Here is a 23,014-nt window from a genome sequence, read left to right on the forward strand (position 1 = left end):
CTCCTATTATGTGATTTGTGGGGAAGGCAAATGAGCAAGCAAATGACACAGGCCTATTGTCAAGAATTTAATTTACAGTCTAGATAGTTGCTCCTTTGGCATTTTCCAATGAACACCATTATGGTCAAAGACTATGATATTCAGGTATACTATTTCTGAGATAGAGACAATCTGAGTGATGACAAAGTCTAGGGTGGGGCTGAAGTGTGGAGAAAGTGAAAGTCATCAGAATAAAGAGATCAATTACTGGGAAGCTAGAGCATTGGGTGAAATCTTCTTCATGGACACTGAACTTACAAGTATGAAGACATGGGGAAGACAAGAAAACTATAACCCAGGTGTCAAAGTTTTTATTGAGATGTATTGGAAGCTTAATTAGAAGGGAGGGAGAAAGAAGCTTCAAACAAGGAGAAGTTTTTTCTTATAGTGCTGGAGTACTGGGCTGGAAGTGACTGGGATGTTGATCCCTCCTTCTAGAACTGGGATAAGCTAAACCTGGAAGGTAGAGTCACCTTCACTTGAATTCCTTGAGGTGTCCTCAAAGAGGATCTAAGTTTCAGTTGAGGTCAAGAGGTAAAATATATGACAAGGCTAAGGAAGTAGGAGGTTTTGTTTACTATAGAATGGTGTTCCAGAAATAATTAATACAATGGAAATAATATTAGCTAACAATTATAAAGTGCATACTATATGCTTAACTCATTTGCTCTTCACAATAACCCAAGATTAGTGCTACATTATCCCCATTTTCCAGCTTGAAGAAACAGGCATGAGAGATTAAGTGATTTGCCCAATATCATATGGTTTGTAAGTGGCACAGCTGCGATTCAAACCAGGCAGTCCAGTTCCAAAGTTCATACTTTGAAGCACAAATCTCTTCTCCAAAGAAAAGATTTGGAAAAGAGAGGAAAAGTGGGAGGAAGATATCCTCCTTTCTCAAGACTGAATAATATTTCATTGTGTAAATGCACTGCATCTTTTTTATCCATTCATCCATTGATGGGCATTTGGGTTGTTGTCTCCATATCTTGGCTATTGTAAATAATGCTGCAATAACCACGGGAGTGCAAATACATGGTAGAAATCCTGTTTTCATTTATTTTGGGTACATACACAGAAGTGGAATTGCTGGATCATGTGGTAGATATATTTTTAATTTTTTGAGGAAACTCCATATTGTTTTTCCATAGTGATTGGACCAATTTACACTCCCACCAACAATGTATAAGTGTTCATTTTCACCACACCCTCACTATCACCTGTTGTCTCTTGTCTTGATGACAGCCATTCTAACAGGTATGAGGTGATATCTCATTGTGGTTTGGATATGCATTTCCCTGAGGGTTTCTGATGTTGAGCATCTTCTCATGTGCCTGTTGACCACTTTGATGTCCCCTTTGGAAAAATGTCTATTTAGTTCTTCTGCCCATTTTTTAATCAGATTGTTTAAACTTACACAATGTACGAGTCAAATTTATTCAATATTTTTTTTAAAAAAAGAAAGGGAGGAATACTCAGAGAAGAGGAAGCAACAAAGTGATGAGTCCCAGAGGCAAAACCAACAAGGTCAGGGAGAATCTGAAAATGGTAGGAATCCCAGGAGATAAATGTTCCTTTTAAAAAATTTGCTTGGATATAACACTGATTATGACATTACTCATACTTAAAACTTTAAATATGTGTATGTGTATTCACCTCTAAATAGCAATTTCAAAATAATAACATAAATTACCGCTGAGAAATCTACAGAGTACACCCCCCCACACACACTTAGGTCAAATGTTGTTGACCAGTATGCTTAATCTTGTTAGATGCCTTTTTATAATATAATTCTAACAAATGTTTCCTAGGAAACTACATCTCTGGAAAACACAGTAATGTTTGTTTCTTACTGGGTCCATACAAAAGAGGAAATAAAGTAAAACTGAGAGAAGGCAGCCAGAAGAAAATCAGGCTCCAAAATACAGAGCCATGATTAAATTTCACTTGTAAAGACAGATATCATATATTTTGTATTTAAGCCTTTGAGCATAAAATTAATACAGGTAGTATAATATGTATAACTTTATAATGTTATAAGTAAAAATGCCAAAATTAGAAAACTTTTGAGAAATTAATTACTATTTAAAACTTCATTGTATTCTTAGGATTCTTTTCAGCCCATCTCCCATATTCTCCATATAATTTATGAATAGGAAAATTAGTCTGGATACAATATTATGCTAAAAAATGATGAATAAGTATTTATGCAAAAAATTAAGTAAAAGAAAGACAGGTTTTTCACTTGAAAAATAGAGATAACACAAGCAAAATTGCTTTGGCTTTGAATTACGCAGATATTGCCTCAATTCTCCATTTCACATTCTTTATGTAGACCAGACCTGTGACAAAGGTTTCAACTAACAAGCACACTTAACACTTCAGTTGTTTACCATGCCTTAAATCTGACCATTTTGGAGCGTCTTCAAATGGGCCAGATGAGAAACTACTTAATTAGGATTTTAATTATTTTCTTGCATTCTGATAATATCTGGAAGTCACTGAGAAGCAGCTTGTTTCTGCAGTTTCTCAGCTGCTAACACTGTTCCCCAAGGCGGTGTTTGTGGTTAATTCCCAGCTCTGGGGAGCACCAGATAGAAGCTGCATACTGCAGAGCAGGGAGGTGCTACAGCGGGCATGCCTGAACTTTTGTTGCAGCCTGAACTCCATCATCTCAGTGGGACACAACTGTCTCCTTTCAGTAGGATGAAGTTAGTGTATTTTGGCTTCAAAATCATGTTGTATCTTTGAACTTCTCTGTATTCCTACAGTGATTGAGTTCTGAGTAATAAAGTGAGAGTCAGCTGTTAATTCCAGCTTTTAAGCAGACATAGCTAAAAGTACATGTGTGTATGTGAAGTTCAGATATTTAAATATCAATATTTTCAGCCCAAAAATTCTTTTTTAAGGGTGAGAGAATTAATTTGATTATGAAAATTGTCCCCAGTTTAAGATTTAACAGCAAAGAAAAGAAAATCTCTATTAGTGTTTAGGAGCATCTCTGAAAACAGAAAAGTGGAGGTTTAGACATTTTATACTTTTGCCAAATTGTTATTTCTAAGTGAAATTGACTAATGGATTACTGTGAAGTAATCTGTGGTCACATAAAAATAAATAGGTTAGGGCTTCCCTGGTGGCGCAGTGGTTGACAGCCCACCTGCCGATGCAAGGGACGCGGGTTTGTGCCCCGGTCCGGGAAGATCCCACATGCTGCGGAGCGGCTAGGCCCGTGAGCCATGGCCGCTGAGCCTGCGCGTCCGGAACCTGTGCTCCGCAACGGGAGAGGCCACAACAGTGAGAGGCCCGCGTACCGCAAAAAAGATAAATAAATAAATTAATTAATTAATTAATTAATTAATTAATAGGTTAACTCCTCTGTATTTGTTTTGACTGGTGATTTATTTTGGAGACTAGCTATAGTATTAACTACAAGAAGACACTTTAGTTTATGGTCCATCTTTAATTCTGTCCAGAATCATTATGGAAACATCTCAAGGGTCTCCTTTTTATTTCTATACAGTCAGGCTTGATCTCGAAGGACAACTGTGGTAGGCAGAATTCTAAAGACGGCCCACTGAGATTTCTGTCGCTGGTTATTCAATCAAATGTTAATGTAGATAGTACCGTGAAGGGATTTTGCAGATGTAAAATCCTGATCTAATCACATGAGCCCTTTAAAGCCAAGTTTTCTCTGACTAGTAGCAGAAGGGAAAAATCAAAGTCAAGACTAAGGATCTGACATGCTTTTAAGATGGAGAGCCATAGGGCAAGGACCAAAGCAAAGAGGAACTTGGTATGACCTCCCAGCTGACAGTCAACAAGAAAATGTTGAAGACTTCAGTCCTACAATCACAAGGAATTGAATTTGGCCAATAATCTGAATGAGATTGAAAGCAAAGTTTTCCCCTGATACTCCAGATAAGAGCTCAGCCTATTTGTCACCTTGTGAAAACTCTACTGAGCATTGTAGGTAGGACTTCTGACCCACAGACAGAGCTAATAGATAGATGTTATTTTAAACTGCTAAGTTTGTGGTAATTTGTTATGAAGCCCTAAAAAATAAAACAACAGTGTTTCAACAGTTAGATCAGCAGATTGTTCTGTCAATTCTGAGGTTATGTAAGGACTCAGTTTTCCACCTGTGACTTATCCCTGTTATCTACTCATCCTTGCTTGGATGTGATTAGCACTTTTTTTTTTTTTTTTAATCTTTCCTGGTCCACTTGTTAGTGCTCTTGCAGCAGATAATAACAGAAATGATAAAGGACAGTATTTACGTTGTGTTTTCCAAAGTGGAAGCTGCAAACTACCGGTGGTATCTACTAACATGGTTTTAGATGGTTCCCATACCCAGCATTAATTAACACTGAGTCTCAAGTTGAAAGGTTATTCACTTTTCAACTCTTCCAATCGTTCTGATTCAATAAAGGAGAAAGCCTTTGTTTGGTCCTAATATGATTTAACACTGACAAATTTCCCTTTTTAGAGCATGCCTCAGGTGGAGAGCTCTCCACAGTTGCAGTAACTTTTTAGAGATTAACATCATATATATATATATATTGGCAGTACACGGGCCTCTCACCGCTGTGGCCTTTCTCGTTGCGGAGCACAGGCTCCGGACGCACAGGCTCAGTGGCCATAGCTCACAGGACCAGCCGCTCCGCGGCATGTGGGATCTTCCCGGACCGGGGCATGAACCCGTGTCCCCTGCATCGGCAGGAGGACTCTCAACCACTGCGCCACCAGGGAAGCCCAAACATCATATATTTCATTGTATTACTTTCTGTTTATATTTCTGGCAAGCTATATGCACTTTCTTTCATATTTTGATATCTCTGGAATCAGGATGTGTCTCACAATCTTTTGGCTTTTGTCGCCTCAAGCTGCACTCTTGTCCCATGGAGCAGAACGAAGCAGCTCTAAAATATCTACTCAGCAACCCCTTCCTAACTCTTCTCTCCAGCCCAGCCCATCCAGTCTCTTTGTCCTGTTCTTCTCTATCACAAACCCAAGCTGGGAGTCCCTGGATTGAAAACTCAGAAATCTTACACTGGACAAGCCTACTGCAAGGAAAAGTGGATTTATTTGGGCCATGACCCAGTGTTAATATTCATCAGCTATGGACGCAGAACAAACTATTTTTTTAAGTTGGGTAGGAAATAGTTAGGAAACTCATCCAGGGCAAAGGGGAAATCTAAATGAGCACTTTCATTAAATGGAAAATAAAACTTATTAGAAGGCATTGTGCAATTCAGTTCAAAAAATTTTTTTTCTTGGTGGTACAAAACATAAGGGTGTATCTTATAATGGTAACTACATTAGTCTCAACGAAATATGGTAAATATACTTAAGTTTAAGTAGAAATTAAGTGAAAAAAGCACAGGTGTATGAAATTATGAAGGTAGGTAAGTAAATGAGTGAAGTTTATAAAATACCTTCTGGCACAAGAAAGATCGAGTTCTGGCTCTGACTGCTAGAGATGTCAGAGTAGCACATGAGCACTAACCTTAAAATTTTAAAAATGTAAGTTCATTGACATATATACACTACTGAATGTAAAATAGCTAGCTAGTGGGAAGCAGCCACTTTGCACAGGGAGATCAGCTCGGTGCTTTGTGACCACCTAGAGGGGTCGGATAGAGAGGGTGGGAGGGAGGCTCAAGAGGGAGGGGATATGGGGATATATGTATACATATAGCTGATTCACTTTGTTATACAGAAGAAACTAATACAACATTGTAAAGCAATTATACTCCAATAAAGACGTGAAAAAAAAAAAGAAAAGCAAGTCCAGGCTGTAGGCTTCCTTGAAAGTAAAGACACTTCTGACATTCAGTCTCCCATTCCTGGGTAGAGAATCACAGGCTCTACCTATTTTCAGAGTGGTGGTGGATTTAAGGAGAGGCTCCTGTTTTTCTGTGATTGTTTGCTTGGAAAAACAGTAATGACCCACCCCACCCCACCCCCCAATCCCTGTGAGACTTGCATCAAAATTTCAGCTCCTTCTTTATAGCACAAGTAATAAGTAGAGTTTCATTTAGGATGGAGCGAGTTGTCCCAACAGTCATTGACTTATCTTGAACATTATCTTTACTTCCTGAGATGGAAGGCACCACACAAATCATAAGACCAAACTGAAGCAGCATACTGAAAATGAGCAGATGTGAGCCATAAACTTGAAGCCAGAGCAGAGATTACCTTTTTAGTGGATGTTTTCTTTTCATCTTTGTATCCATTTCCTCCACTTCATATCTCCTTCCAAGTGGGGTGCTCTGAGTCATTGTCAGACAGCAGTGCTCTTCAGAGAAGCAAGATCAACTGCATACGCCTGCTGACCTGCTCTGGGGAGAGAAAAGGCATGGATGTGTTTCTTCCTTCATTCTACACTTCTGTATGGTAAAGCAAAGTTCAAAAAGCAAACTGTGCCATTGGAAAGTGTATCACGTAGAGTTCCATCAAGGAAGTAGAATCACCATGAGTGCTACAGAATGAGAAATTTATTGTGAGGACTAGACCTTACACAACTGTAGGAGCTGGGAATCTTTAGAAGGATGCTGCTTCTGCATCTGCCTGAAGTCACTTGGGGCAGTAGGGTCAGCAGGCGGAAGGAGATACTGGATGTGATTCAAGAAAGGGAGAAAACTAGAACCTGGGAGGACAGATTGGAGCTAGCAGATCAGCAACAATGTGCACAAGCTGCAGTGTTCCTGGTGCCCTGCACCAACCCTTAGAACAGAGTGACTGCTCCTTCACTTGTGCCTTCCAAATTCTGTGCAAAATTCTCTTGGCAGCATCCCTAACCCGGTACCATGCAGGCAAAGAGATTCTGGGAAAAATAGTTCCAACCTCGCTAAATTGACAAGGTGGAAAAAACACTACAGTAAAGTAGGATCCAACTGCTGTCAAAGGTCATAGAGCAGAGATAAGCCTAGAAAAGGCCTCCAGGACATCTAGCCTTATCTTTCATTTAAAACACACACACACACACACACACACACACACACATCCCATTACCAACTGACTTTCAACATTTATGCCTAAAAGCTAGACTGAGACATTGTTTAAGATCTTCAATCAAATTCCCAGGACTGACCCCAGAGCTAAATGGCAGAATAGTCTAGCCATACTGAGGTACTGGAAAATAGCCAGCCCTCCCCATAGGTACTCAGAGCAAAACAACTCTCCTGGGTTGGCTGCGTACAGAACAGATGATGGCAGGATAAAAAAAACTGATATTGGGTTTAAGAAAATGGCAAGACAGGGATGAGCAGAAGGAACAATTTAAGGAGATACTTTAAAAAATGAAGAATTTCAAAAGGAGCTAGGAGAAAACTTATAGAATATTTCATCATCCTCAGACTTGCCCAGATGGAAAGCACCTGAAAATCTATGGTATTCTTTGCAATGCATTATGAAATGCTTATATATTTAATTTCATATGAACTGAGAACAATTTTGCTAGAAGAAAAATATACTGTATGCATGCAATATGAAGTCTCAACCACAAACTTATATGAACAGTGGTTCTCAAACTTGCTCAGGTGGAAAGCACCTGTAAGTCGTGGTATTCTTTTTGGAATAGCATAAATATTGATAGATTTTTAAAACCATGTGAACTGAGAACAGTTTTGCCTAAAGACATAAAGAGACTCACAGACATAGAAAACAAACTTATGGTTACCAGGGGAAATGGGGGGAGGGATAAATTAGGAGTTTGGGATTAACATATACATACTACTATATATAAAACAGGTAACCGACTAGGACCTACTGTATAGCACAGAGAACTGTACTCAATATTTTGTAATAACCTATAAGAGAAAGAATCTGAAAAAGAATATAAATACACACACACATATATATATAACTGAATCACTGTGCTGTACACCTGAAACTAACATGACACTGTAAACTAACTATGCTTCAAAAAAAAGTTTTAATCCTAAGAAAAAAGACAGTATGACTATATATGTACTGCATACAATCACTAGCATGAGCACAGGTCTTCAAAACTGAAATAATTCATTGTTTCCAAATATTTCAAATGAAGATCATTCACTTCTTGTTCATATGTGTTTTTCATCTGCTAGTCCAAGCAGCCGTAAAAGGGAAAAAAGATTTAAGAAAAAAATTAGAGGTAAAGACTTTTAAATTGAGAAAACATCTCTATTCAGTAATTTTTTTTTTGAGAATTGGAAAAAGCCAGACAATCACCCCATTTCAACGTCCAAAAACTTTAGTCACATAGGTAAAGCGTCCATATTCCAAAGGATCTTGGTTTGAAAACCACCAGTCAGACCAAACACCATAATATACAGATGAGGAAAGTGGCCTAGAGAAATTGTGACTTGCCTAAGGTCATACAAATTATTGGTGACAAACTTGGGCCTAAAAATCATGTCTCAACTCCTAGTCCTGTGCTTTTTCCACAGTAGCCTGGATCTAATTTAACCACCCACTGGGAATCAGGTGGTTTCTTTTAAGGAGGTGCTGGAAAAAGACTCTGAAGAAGAAGGTCTATGGAATATCCAGGCAGGCTCTGCTAGCAGCGTACCAGCCTCAAACTTAAAAACACTCTTCAGATTCCAGAGAAATACGGTCGATTGAGCACGGGTGTTAAACTGCACTCAATCCCCCCCTCACCCCCAGAATCACACAGGAGTCATTGCAGGAATACAAAAACAGGAAACCCTCCCTGATTAATATCAGCTGTAGAAAGAAAGGAAGGACACCATCTACAACAGCAGTCCCCAACCTTTTTGGCACTAGGGACCAGTTTCATGGAAGACAATTTTTCCACAGGAGCGGGGAAGGGATGGTTCAGGAGGTAATGCAAGCGATGCGGAGCAGTAGATGAAGCTTCGCTCGCTCACCTGCTGCTCACCTCCTGCAGTGTGGCCCAGTTCCTAACAGGCCACAGACTGACAGCGGTCTGCAGCCCAGGGATTGGAGACCCCTGATCTACAAGACAGATAACATGAGATCATCTCTCTAAGAAACATAGCAGAATAGATCAGCTTGATGGAAGAGTCAATTCATAACATGTGAAAAAGTAGAGACCTGCTTACAACTCTTTTAAGACCCATGATCTTGCCCCTTACAGAAAACGTTTGCCAACTCTTGTCCTAATAAGTTGTAATGTTACAGTGTATAGTATTTTCATCAGAAAGGCAAATAAGTTTTATAGCATGCTTTGATTCTGATCATTTGAGAAGTGGCTCCCTGGCTTACTGTGTTGAGGAAGGTTCTGGGACTGTAAATCCCTGGAAAACTGGTTTGCTTTCAATTACTGATTTTTACCATGTGTGTAGGAGGGAGACTCCCTGACACATACTATGAATTTGCTAATCACACTTTGGATCATCGGGAAAGGCTATGGCATTATTTACAGGCCATGTTTTCTTAAGTTTAATCTCTGTGTACTTCCCAAAATTTTTCTTAGCTATGATCACCAAATGGTTATCGTGTATTTCCATACTTGTGTCCTATTCATGCATCTTGGTTGCACGTTATTGTTAATGTCAAATAGGTACGTTCCCACTTTATTTACTAATGATCCTACTAGTTGTATAACTTTGGGCAAGTTACTGAACCTGTCTAAGCCTAGCTTCCTAATCTGTAAAATGGGGATAATTATAAGGTCTACTTCATAAGATTTGTGGAAGTATTAGACGAATTAATCCGTATGAAGCAGTGATTGCAGGACTGGCAATGATAAGTATACGATAAATGTGAACCATTATTATTATTATTATTACTCTTATTTCCCTTTTATGCATGAGATAATTTACCCAAGGTCACATTGCTAGTAAATAACAGAAGAAGAATTTGAGCCAAGCATTTATCAGGGTTATCACTGGGTGGTGAAAAAGAAGGTCATTTTAATTTTCTTCTTTGTGCTAATAGTAGACACGTAGTACTTAAATCAGAAAATAAAAACTTTTACAGATGTTATATAAAAAAATTAAAGAATTAAAAACTTAAAATGTAGAAACTGTCACATGTGACATCCCAGATTGTTTACCTGATCATCACCTCATTGCATTTCCCTTCAGCCTGATAATAACTAACCTTTCTATAGTGATTTAAAATGTACAAAGTACTCTCAAAAACATTATCTCATTTAATCAGCAAAGGAATATTTGGGGCTTATATTATTACTGCTATCATGATGCCTATTTCATACATGAGTCAAATTAGGTTTATAGAAATTCAAGGTCATTGTGTTTTCCCTCCAAGTATGTTCTGATTTCTGCTTAATCACTGGGTTATGTATCCTTGCATCACCGGGACCTTTGCCAGGTATGTGCTGATGGTCTGACTGATCCATCTCTTCCTAGACCAGACCCTTGATTTCTCTGCCAAGACATGATATTCCCAGGCCTCATTCCTATCTAAAGTTTGCACCCCTTTGACTACATGGCCCTAGCTCAGATACACAGATTGGTTTTAGATACGTCAAATACAGAAATTTCTTTCAGTTAAACATTGTTCTTCCCTGAGAAAACATTAACTAGCCTTTGGGGATCAGCTATGACGTACGATATACTTTGTGTGAGTTTTAGTTAGAGCCAAATTAGGAAATAGTTGGGGAAAATGTGAACACTAAACACATATAAGACAATATTATTATGTTGTGTGTAAACATCTCCTCACTGTGTGGCCATCCAGAGAAGGGAGGAGGTTAAATAGGCACTTCATGCCCCAGTGAAACTTTTATGGAAGGAATATTGTTAATATATTTTCATGCTATGAAAAAGCATTAATACTCTCTGATCCAGCAGTTCCACTCCTAGGAATTATATTATATCCTTTAGATTCTAATAAATCACATAAACAAAGGTTTATGTGCAATGATGTTCATCGCTGTTATTTATAACAGCTAAAAATTATAAGCAACTTATATGCAAAACAAAACACTACTAAATAAAATATGGCGCATTCATGTGATGGAATTCTATGTAGCCATTAAAGTCATGTTATCAGAAACAATTTAAAAGCATGGGAACTTTTCATCATTTATTATTTAATGAAAAAGTTTACAAAGCAATATTTGCAATGTGTTTATTTTGTTTCTATGGGCATAGAAAATAGACTGGAAGAATACAGACTAAAAGGTTAACTCTGGGTAGCCATAAATGATAATATTATTATGAGTAATTTAAATTACTTATTTGTGCTTTTTAAAAATCATTGTTTGCGGGCTTCCCTGGTGGCGCAATGGTTGACAGTCCGCCTGACAATGCAAGGGACACGGGTTCGTGCCCCGGTCCGGGAAGATCCCACATGCCGCGGAGCGGCTAGGCCCGTGAGCCATGGCCGCTGAGCCTGCGCGTCCGGAGCCTGCGCGTCCGGAGCCTGCACGTCCGGATCCTGTGCTCCGCAACGGGAGAGGCCACAACAGTGAGAGGCCCGCGTACAGCAAAAAAAAAAAAAAAAAAAAAAAAAAAAAAAAAAAATTATAAAAATCATTGTTTGCAATAAATGTTACATTGTAATCAGAAAAAGATATTCATAAAAAGAAAAGTAGAGCAAAGATGATAAAGATGTTATCCATTTAGTTTATGCCCCAAGACTAATTTTAAATGAAAGATTTCCTTAAAGAATTCTTCTTGTACATGTTGAGGGGGAAAAATTTACTTCCAGCCCACAGCTTTAGCAACATTTCACTGGATGCATACAGCTATCTAAAATGAGAGAAGAAAATAAGAGCTATAAATCTCAAATTTCAATTTTATTTAATTTTTCACTTCTGAGCTGCACACTTATGATATAAAATCACACATTTTACATTAGTTTTGTTTTGTTTTTGTTGTTTTTGTTTTGGCTCTGTTGGGTCTTTGTTGTTGCACTTGGGCTTTCTCTAGTTGTGGCAAGCGGGGGCTACTACTCTTCGTTGCCTTGTGTGGGCTTCTCATTGCGGTGGCTTCTCTTGTTGCAGAGCATGGGCTCTAAGCACACAGGCTTTGGTAGTTGTGGTGCACGGGCTCGGTAGTTGTGGTGCACGGGCTCAGTAGTTGTGGCACATGGGCTTAGTTGCTCTGCAGCATGTGGCATCTTCCCAGACCAGGGCTCGAACATGTGCCCCTGCATTGGCAGGTGGATTCTTAACCACTGCACCACCAGGGAAGTCCCTACATGAATTTTAAAAGCCATAAAAATTACTAATCAGCCTGGCTGACCAGGTTTTTTGTTTTCGTTTTTTGTCACCTGTTGCCCCATATCCATAACCAATTGTTACTACTGTTCAGCATTACACAGACTCTCAGGCTCCCAAGGGCTTGTGGAAAAAAACTATTACTACACCGTTTTGGAAAAATTACCTCTTTGTAATGTATTAATCTCAGTTTTGTTATTTCTTACTATAAATTAAGTTCAATGTAATACCTATTTATACTCCATACCTCTTTTGTCCTTGTAACTTTCCAGATGTTTCCTCCAGCCATTGAATATTTGTGTGTTTTAGAAATTACCCATGAATAGAGTCATCTTCCTAATATAATTGAAATTTATCCTCATCCATTTGTGTTATTTTTCTAATCTTTTTAATGTATCATCTGCTAATTCCTCTTCTAGCTCATTAATAATGTTGTTAAACAAGACTAGCCTTTGCATCAACCACACCTTTAGACAACTCCCTATATCCAACACATCGTCATTTATCATTGCTGATATTTACGTTCCTGGAGCCAGTTTTTATACCTGTTAGTAGTCTTATTTCAGCCAACCTGAGTTAGTTTCATAAGTAATTCCATGAGATAGTATATAAAGGAATGTACAGTAGTACAATTTTATGTAATTTTCACTGTATTCAATTTTCCATTGATTTTGTCATTTTACCTAAAATGGTTTACTTTAAATGAAACGTGACATTGGTATGTCTAAAGCCAAATGCAATATTTTCCTCCCCAAAGCTCTGAGCCCTCCTCATTCTGAGTTTCTTTTTCTTTTTTTTTTTTTTTGTCATCACTAGTTAGCTAATTGTATAAGACATTATCTTTGATCGTTCTCTTTTTTGGCTCCTGTTATATCTGTCACAGCATCTAATCCTTCTGCCGTTACTCCAATATTGGGACTTTGCTAATGCTGGTCTCTCTATAGTGCCCTCCCTGCCTCTCTTTCCTCACCAACAATGTTAGAATAATTCCTCAAGGTTCTTTACTTATTTAATCTGGTAAACCTTCCCAAACCACCCATCTATCTTGTTCTGCTGCTTTTGCACCCATCTCCAACCCCTGCAGAAGTAATCACTTCCTCTGTGTGTTCCCCAAGCTCCAGATATTGTTATGTAAACTCACAAAATAAAATGGAATAAATGTGTAGAATTCGGAATGACAGATAATGCCCAAATCATCTATATTTGATTTTGTTCTCCATCAAAACACTTCAAGCAACACAAAAGAAATGATGCTGTGAAGATTTGACTCAGGACCATAGAACTTTTCCATTGTGCTTCTTGCCTCTACTTCATGCTAGGGATAAGAAGAGTTACAACTTAAACTGACTAAAATCAAAATTCTGGGAAGAATGGCTCTGGCCCATTTAATTTTGCTATCTTCCTTATATACCAGGTAATGTAAGTTGTGAGTTCAAAGGCTTTCGCTCCTGTGTGGCTGAAAGTAACATCCTGATTAAACGGATCAATTAGGAAGAGGGTTTATTTTTTTAATTGACCCCTAAATTTGTGCCTAACATTGTACTATAAATGCTAGAGAAGTATTTTTCAAATTGTGTGTTGAGACCCATAAGGAAATCAATTTAGAGTCATAAAAATCCATTTGGTGGGTCACAACTAGCATGTCTTTTTAAAGAAAATGAAATAGAATAGAATAAAATAGAAAACATCAGAGAGCATTATTTACGTACATATTGGATGCCAAAGTAAAACGTATTTTTTTTCTGTGGTTTGAGTAAAAAATATTGAATAATATAGTGCTGGAAGATACAAAAAAATACATGTTTCTTGCTTCTAATATGTTTGAAACTTGCACAGATGAAACAATAATTTTATGACAATATCTGACTCAATTCTGTTTTACATGATAGATGTGGCTTGGAGCTTTGGTAGGTGAGCTGGTAACATGGTTGGTGGCACTGAAGATGAGTAGCATTTGGATGCTGTGTAGGTAGAGATAATTTTATAAAACAACCATCAGCTCAGCCAATGATTTAATGGAGCAGATAAGATATTTACAGAAAGACTCCAAAATAAGATTTGCTAAAATTGATTATATGAGTAAGTGACTTTTTTATACATGTACTATAATAAAACATGACCACTCTGCCCCCTCACCAACTGGCCAGCTCCCTCCTGCTCTAAATCTCAGCTTAGACCTACTTCCCCTTCTCCAATGGCGCCCCTGTATTTTCCCATTGTCTGATGCCATGCTTAGCACACAGGTTTGCTTTTCCATGCCCCCTACTTAATTGTCAACTCCATGATGACAGGAATTGAACCCATCTTGTTCCCTTTTTCTATCCCTGAGTCTAGCAGAGTCAGACACAGAGTCAGCACTCCATAAATACTAGCTGAACAAATAATATCCAAAGTGACTCTAGGTTATTATTTGAAAATGTTATCAATTCCTTTGCATTTAATGGTAGTTACCATTAGGGAGTTAGGAGTTGGGTAATGAAGAAGGATTTTTCACTCCTTACAAGTTTATATTATCTAAAAAATTTCTACAAACAGGTAATATTTTATAATTTAAAAACAATAATAGTTTTTTATTTTAAATAAAACTGGATTGAACTGGGGAATGAAAGAAAGCTTGATAGAAATCCAGCCAATGCAGACTTCTCTCTCTCTTCTTGTGAAAGGTTCTCTTTGGAGAAGGACTAGCCCATTGTCTTAGGCATTGCTCTGTCCTCCCAAGCATCTCTTCCTTCTTCCGGTGGATGTTTGGTATTATTGACTTTTAAAATTACATTAAAAAATTTCTCAACCTGAGAAGCATGATAATCTTACATCAAAAGCATTGATTTGGGCTTCCCTGGTGGCGCAGTGGTTGAGAGTCCGCCTGCCGATACAGGGGAGACGGGTTCGTGCCCCGGTCCGGGAAGATCCCACATGCCACGGAGCGGCTGGGCCCGTGAGCCATGGCCGCTGAGCCTGCGCGTCCGGAGCCTGTGCTCCGCAATGGGAGAGGCCACAACAGTGAGAGGCCCGCATACCGCAAAAAAAAAAAAAAAAAGCATTGATTTATCTACTCCTTGCATATGAAAGGGATGCATATGTATAAGCTGTGGTAGAAATTATCACTGGTGAAATTAAAATCACCATACAACTCTGAAATAACAGATTAAAAATAATCAAAATGAATCATTTAATGGAATAATAATGAAAATAAGATCACATGTATATTTCCTATTTTATAGCAGTAGCTTTCTTTTAAATCTATTTTGGGGTCAAAAACTTTTAGAGAAGTAGATATAAGCTCCAGGAAAATGTCTATAAGGACATTCACACTCAGTTCTGAATGTAATTTCAGAGAAGGTCCCCAAATCAGCCATGGATGCCAGAATAAGGACCTTTGCTTTCCAATTTACACAGTGTTGTTCACGTACATAATCTCATATGATCCATGCAAACTTCCTACAGTTAGGTCAGGCCAGTTATCAATATTACAAATGGGGAAACCAAGCATTTCAGGTGATTTAAAATGATTTCTCCCTTTCCACTCACACCCCCGCCCCTGCATCACACAGCTGGTGGTAGAACCAAGCTAGATTACAGGTTTATATTATAATTTCGTACTTTTTCCCTAAAGATATTTAATATAAACTCACATAAATAAAAATTTACAAAATGCCTTTTATAGCCGTATTTTGCAGGAATTTCATACGTATATTTCCCTAATGTGAGAACAATGAAGTGGTCATAGTTCAGCATCATTCTCGAGACTGACCATACACACAATGCCTGCTCTCGAGCCCCCGCCAGCTTGGCAAGCCAGAGCAGGAGAGAAAGCTGCAAGTCCACCACATGGCAGACCAGCATCCTCTCTCCAGGCTAACAGGCCGTTCTGCTAATGGGCTTTTGTATTTTGTAATTAAATAAAGGAGCAATGTAATGCATGCCTATCTCTTCACTTGATGGAATTCTGGTCTCTTGAGCTACTTAAGGTATGTGTGTCATAAATAAGTTGCTGATATACTTTAAATGCTTGTAGATTTGTTGGGTGGTGGGGAGGGACAGTTTGTTTTCCTTTTGGGAAAAGCTAGGAAATTCAAGGAAAGGACTTTAAGTAGTATTTTTGATTTTTTAAAAAGGAATAGCATGTGCTAATGCTTTGGTTTCCCTTGATTTCTGCTTTGACAGTTCCTCATGCAAGTACCAATATTGCTGCATCATTATGACTGATGATCATTTGTGGAGTAAACAAAAAACAGTGTCCCAGGATGCACCACTTCCAGAAGATCTTCTGTCTCTGGAGCCAGTTGCCACATTGTAAACGTGACAACATATGAATTGATGATAGCATCTGCTTAATATGGCTTTTGTCCACATGTCACAACTGTAATGTCATTAACTGAGACTTTTTTTATTTGCTCTGGTCTAGTTTTTTCATTTCCTACTCTCCAAACTCAGTTTAATTTAATCAACATTGACTGAAAAGCTATCAGTTTTAATGGTGCTACCTTTTTTTTTATCTTTGATGTTTAAGAAACATGCAAACCAAATGTTGTCTTAATCTAAAATAGATTTCGTGACATCACATTAATATACCAAGATTGTGTCTGATATTTGTTAAAAATTAAGAACTTCCACTTGATAGGACTGCTCTATCTAGGAGGTGCTTAAAAAATATTAACTAATATTCCTGAGATACCTTTTTATGCTAATGGGCAAAGTCAATAAAGTAATAAAGTCTGGATTTATGCTGAATGTCTTAAGCACTCAATTATTTTATGAAATAACTAATTAAGCTAATTATTTCATTTGAATTAAAAATAATTTTTAATCCTAGAGATAAATGACAAATAATTCAATAAGATAGTATTCTCATCTTTTCACCAGTAAATTTAGCAAAAATTATGAGACCTACTAAGGAAAAACAGGTAGTCTACCTATAACAGAAGAAAAATTATTGACCTATTAACAATTTAGCAAGGAATCTTTATTAAGTTAGAGTATTCTATAGTCAAGACAAAATGAAGATAGCTTAGTCTGTCCTCCAATACTCATTTATGCCAAACAGACTTCCAAATTAATTCCATTTATGCTTTGCATAGTTTTTAAGTGGCAGTATTTGTACCTCTTTTAATGTTGTCTACATCAAATTTGTACATTAAAGGGGAGCAGAATATGCCTCTTTGGCATAAGAATTATTTTAGGCTGATTATTTTTAAGTAACATCAGACACAGGAGAAGCTCTGAAAACTGAGTGGAAGTTACCCCTTCCTAAGACACGTAGATAAGAGAAATCTCCATTTGTAAGGGCGTTTCCCTCCTTGTACCAAGAAGAGGGGGATGACTAAATCTCTAGAAACTCTTATCAACAGAGAAGGCAGAGATTTAAATCTGCTTCACAACCAGACCCTTGTTTACTGTGCTTTGCCTGATAACCTCCCATACCCGGCTCCCCACCCCCGCCCCCACCCCGACCAACATCTTTCTTTTCTCTTCAGCTGGACATGGTATTTAAGGTGGTGGTTTGGCCATTTGGTGGAGTTACTCATTTTTCCTGGGTATCTCCCATGTATATAGGAGGTATACATGTTATTAACCTTCTCTTTGTTTTTCTCCTGTTAATCTTCTATTATAGGGAGGGTCTCAACCAAGAACCTAGAAGGGCAGAGGGAAAATTATTTTTCCTCATTTACAACCTCATCTATCAATTGATATCTAAAAAAATTTTTAATACAGTTTATATCACCTGAAACGAATATAATACTGTAAATCAACTATACTTCAATAAAAATAAATTTAAAAGTAAATAAATAAATATAGTTTACAGTTCAATCATAATCAATACATGATTATAAGCTCTTATTTTTGAATCTATCCTCCTCAAGATGAAGAGTAAGGTCTTATTCATGCCCAGGAACACCACAGAACCCAGCACTCTAGCACACCTGGGGTGTTCAACAAAAATTTGTCTCTATGGCGATAGTTCTATAGCTACACTGCTCTCCACAGGAGAGTTAGAACCCCTAAGTGTATGGCCAATATTGCCCTCTAGTGGTTAGCATGCCTAGGTGAGTCTTGGTACTATTGGTTTCACCTGAGGTTCCTATTAGACCATTCTTTGCTATGAGTTGTATTTGATAGACTGCTGAGAATTTTTTTGGCAAGGCAAGATCCTTCTCATATTGGAACAGAAGCCTAAATAAAGTATGTAGGACATGATTTTAAGGAGCAAATTTGTTACATCTTTGTAATAGTATCATGTTTTAATATGCACTTTGACAGTAATCTTGTATTTCATGCAAAGACTCTAATTGGATTGAAATGATGTGTTTCAAAGGAGTTTTTGAGGCACCGTGGTAAGGGGGCTTAAAAAAGTCTATCAGAGCTATCAAAATCTACTGTATATGTTAATACTGCCTTTACTTACATAACTTGCAAATGAACATTGTCACTGTGAGAGCAGCTCAATCTAGAGCCATCTTCACTTTCTTTCTCTCTGTTCTTAGTGTATAAGGGAGAAGGACCATCATTTTTCCACTATATTCTCACTCATAACCAGTGATTAGCATGGCTCTTGTATGATCACTTCTCCTCACAACTCCCAGAAAAAAAGTGACAGGGTGTTTGTTACTGGATCAGAGGACGAGGGCTGAATGGATGGCTAGCCACAAACCCTAAAAAAACATAGAAATGCGATTCCTGTCCATGATGTCCCCAAGCATTTCCCTCCCTTCTTCACATTGTCTATCCCCCATAGCATGCAAATCTACATGGAGCAGCACAGCTGAGATTTATCTCAGTGGATCCCGCTCACTGCTTGCATGGTGGGAGAATGGACTGAATGCCTTTCAGGTTAGCATTTGCTTTGTGAAGAGTCAGGATGAAACCAAAGTTATTACTCATCCAAAAATGAAAAGGTGAAAGAAAGGGCAAAAACATAGTTTTGTCATTAATAAAACTAAGAGTGCTTGCACATGTACAGGGTACAATACTATTAACAACACTGGCAAGAATTTGGCATGGAGATATGTCCCTGGCAAATAGTTTGTGCCCTCCAGCTGCACTAGGCATAACTCAGGAGAATCTAATTTGCATTACTCAGCATTAGACCTGGAAAGACCTAGCTCATCCATCAATGGTCCAGACACCAGCAGCATTTGAGGTGTAATTTAAAGTTGATGAACATTTGCTGTTTAGGACTAAGTCTATTTTCTCTTTACAGAAAAGAATCTGCACCTGTCTATTGCAGTCAGGGCCAACTGTAGGCAAAACTCTAATTTGTTCATAATCTAGACTTCTAGAGCAATAATGCCCTCTTGGGTCACTCCTTGTTCCCCTTGGTGGGTGGCCGCCTGGCTTCCCCGGGCCTCCTGATGGGCCCTACATATTCATGCAATGTTTTGTACTTGATACCTCTTTGCTTCCCTGCCTCATTCATTCACCCACTTGCCCTGTTCCATTCTCTAATACATTCCCATCAAGTCACGTATTCTGATTTTCAAGGACTTTCCCATCATTAGATGATAAATAATGGTGATGAGCTAATCAAATTAAATATTCAATTATTACTTAAGTAATTTCTACAGGCTGCATAATTCTCTAGCCCAGGCAAGAGGTCCGCAGCTGCCCAAGACCCTGAAAGGGTAAATGTCAAAAATGGAAATTTCAGGGCTTCCCTGGTGGCACAGTGGTTGAGGGTCCACCTACCGATGCAGAGGACATGGGTTCGTGCCCCGGTCTGGGAAGATCCCACATGACGTGGAGCGGCTGGGCCCGTGAGCCACGGCCGCTGAGCCTGTGCGTCCGGAGCCTGTGCTCCGCAACGGGAGAGGCCACAACAGTGAGAGGTCTGCGTACCGAAAAAAAAAAAAAAAGAAAAAAGGAAATTTCAAGTAAAACCTCATGGAGGAGATATTTTTCAGCAAATAGACATATTGGATCTCTCACATCATGCCTAGTTTTACCCTACTTAACTATGGCACTTGGATAACTGTAGGAGAGCTGTGACCACTTATAACAAAGACTCAACAAAAGGTTCTCTTTGAACCTTGGCTAAAATGTAAGGCATAGCAAAATACAAAGCAAAATCTAAATGTAATATTACTCTACATACAAAGTGGCTAAAATTTTTATAAGTTAGATGACAACAACTGCTGGAGAGCATGTGGAAAAATTTGGTCTCATATACTGGAGTATAAATGGGTACAACAATTTTAGTTGGCAGAATCTTCTAAAGCACAACAATGTATATCCAGCAATTCCACTCTCAAGTAGATTCACAAATAACCTATCTATGTTCACCCAAAGATACATACTAGAATGTTCAGAACAGCACTAATTGTAATAGCTAAAAACTGAAACTGCCTACATGGCCATCAACAGTAGAAGGGATAAAATGTGTTTTATATCCTCACAGTGCAATTCTATACAGCAATTAGAATGAATGAACTAAAACTACACACAGTAATTTGAGTGTATCTCGAAAACAATGTTGAAAGAAAAAAGAGGATACACTGTATAATTCTATTTATACACAAGTACAAATACAGTTAAAACTAAATTATGCTGTTAAAAGGCAGGATAGTAATTGAAAGGAGGTACAAGAGGGTACGAGAGGAGCTTTGTGGTGCTGGTTCTATTCTGTTTCTTGAGTATGTTCCTTCTGTAAAAACGTATCAAGTGACATATTTAGGATAACATGTACCATTCTCTAAGTACATTGCATTTCAACTAACAGTCTTAAAAATATAAGCCATAACTGTGCATATTGAGTCCTCTAAAAGATTAGGGATGTTATCCAAAATAATGAGTTACATTTAATTCCACTATGAGCCTGTTTGTAAATTTTTCTAAAGTCACCATTCTATTTATGAACAATAACTAACCTACTGATCAAGTTTCCCAGGATAATTCTCATTTTACATATTTTGCTCTTGGTCATGGATGTTCTAATTTGGGGTCTAGAAAATACAGGCCCTGTAATTATTATTCTTATATCCCAGTGGACAGGATTATGAATATTAGTGATTGTAAATCTAGCAACTTAAACTATTTTTCTGGAATATTTTCAAGTCAATGCCCGCATGAAGCATATGCTTGTTTTTACAAAACAGAAGTATTCACGTATTCTTTCTCTTACCTTATTCTATATTACAATGATCCAGACAAAGAAAGAGTACAAAATGACAAAGAAATGTTTAAAGAAGTAATATATAATGTTCCCAGATCAATGCTACTAACAATTAAGGTGGTAACATAAAGCATCTTGCCAAAACAATTAACAGCTAATCATGTCTGGTGATCTTCAAGTTGTCAATGGTAGTTAAAAAAATGATGAGTAAAAGTGTCAGATGAAGACCAAAGCCAGTGCCTGCAGGTGCTAAAGACAGGACTGGATGTTATCCCCAAACCTGGTCAGGCCGAACTTCCTCCAGTCAAATTAACCCACTACCTTATCATTTCATTCTCTTTAATACCTTTATTCATGTTATTCTGTCCAGAAATAAACACAATTGCAGCTCAAGAATACAATTTTTTGGTACTTCTACATACATTGCCTAAGAAAATGCTTTTATATTTACATGAGCAAGTTGAAGAAAGGCTATTCTCTGTCCAGTGGCATTGCCTCTACATGACTGATGTCACCCTCTACAGCCATTTCCTAGAGCACAACTTCTCAAACTTTAATGTATCTACCAGTAGCTTAGAGATTGTTAAAAGGCAGATTCCAACTCAGGAGCTCTGTCTTAGGTAGGCCCCCAATTCTGCATTTCCAATGCAAGGCCTTGGCAAACTTGAAGTAATCACTGTGATCTAGGTTATTATGCATAATTCACAGTCAGAATTTCAGAAAAGTAATATAGTATTCCAAAGAAGAAATCGCAAGCAAAAGCATTTTGATATTGAATGGCTTTCAGGTTAGGTGGCCATGTGGGGTAAACGGTAGGATGTTTTAATTATTAGAATGACTCCTGGCCAAACCAAACCAAATCATAATGCTGGGGGAGACTTTCTGAACAAATGTGCTCCCAGTGACACAAGAACATATTAAAATTGTCTGTACATGTTGTGCTTCATTTTGAACTCAGAGATTAAAGCATAGATAGAGAAGCTAAAAAGATATACAGGACTTGTATAATGAGGAAGATTTAATGCAACTGTATCCCAGACTAAATCAATAACTGGCAACCTAACTGAGCTAGATATTGAGAGAACATGATTTGCTTTTCCCTTTCTTTGCTTTAATGGATTCTCTTGCCATTGGATAATTCCAGATCTACAGATTTTATTTTAAAAGTTCCCCAAGACAAAACTCCATTTAAGAAGATAATGTGTATGCTGAATAACTCTGATACCTGAAACCTAAAATCATTTATTCTTGCAGGTAAATAAAACAATTTTTAAAAATCTCCTTCTTATTGGTTACCTTAACAAAACATCCTGCTCTATAATAAACAGTGTTCGAATCAGCTGAGCTTGACCGATATCAGTGTTAATGTGTTCAGTGTGGTTATTTGGAAAAGAAATTAGAAGACATTAGTTAAATGGTCAAGCAAAGCACAGGGGACTCCAAGGAACATTGATAAAGTGGTGGTCATCATTGACAACCTCCTTTAATCTGCTTAGCACCCACTTTTTAATCTTTTCTTGAGATCTTTTCTTTTACTGTTGCTAAATTTTTAAATAATTATGTCAAAAGTCGTATAAATTCTTTATCTACTCCACACTTCTAGAGGCTTGATCATTTTTCTCCTCCTGCAACTTTCACTCCACTTAATCTCTCTGTGTACTTCCCTCTCTCTCTCTCTCTCTCTCTCTCTCGCTCGCTCGCTCGCTCTCGCG

General features: G+C 37.9%; 1 long non-coding RNA gene across 1 annotated transcript in view; it reads right to left on the bottom strand.

The window, feature by feature from the left end:
* Positions 1-6,276: 6,276 nt before the first annotated feature.
* The window catches only part of LOC307189331, a 100,829-nt gene continuing 84,091 nt past the window's right edge, over positions 6,277-23,014 (bottom strand). Inside the window, exon 3 of the long non-coding RNA XR_013829149.1 lies at positions 6,277-6,380. This is a non-coding gene — a long non-coding RNA (uncharacterized lncRNA). The remainder of the gene's footprint in view (positions 6,381-23,014) is intronic.

Source organism: Stenella coeruleoalba (assembly GCF_951394435.1).
Source record: "Stenella coeruleoalba genome assembly, chromosome: 7".
Taxonomy (NCBI): Eukaryota; Metazoa; Chordata; class Mammalia; order Artiodactyla; family Delphinidae; genus Stenella; species Stenella coeruleoalba.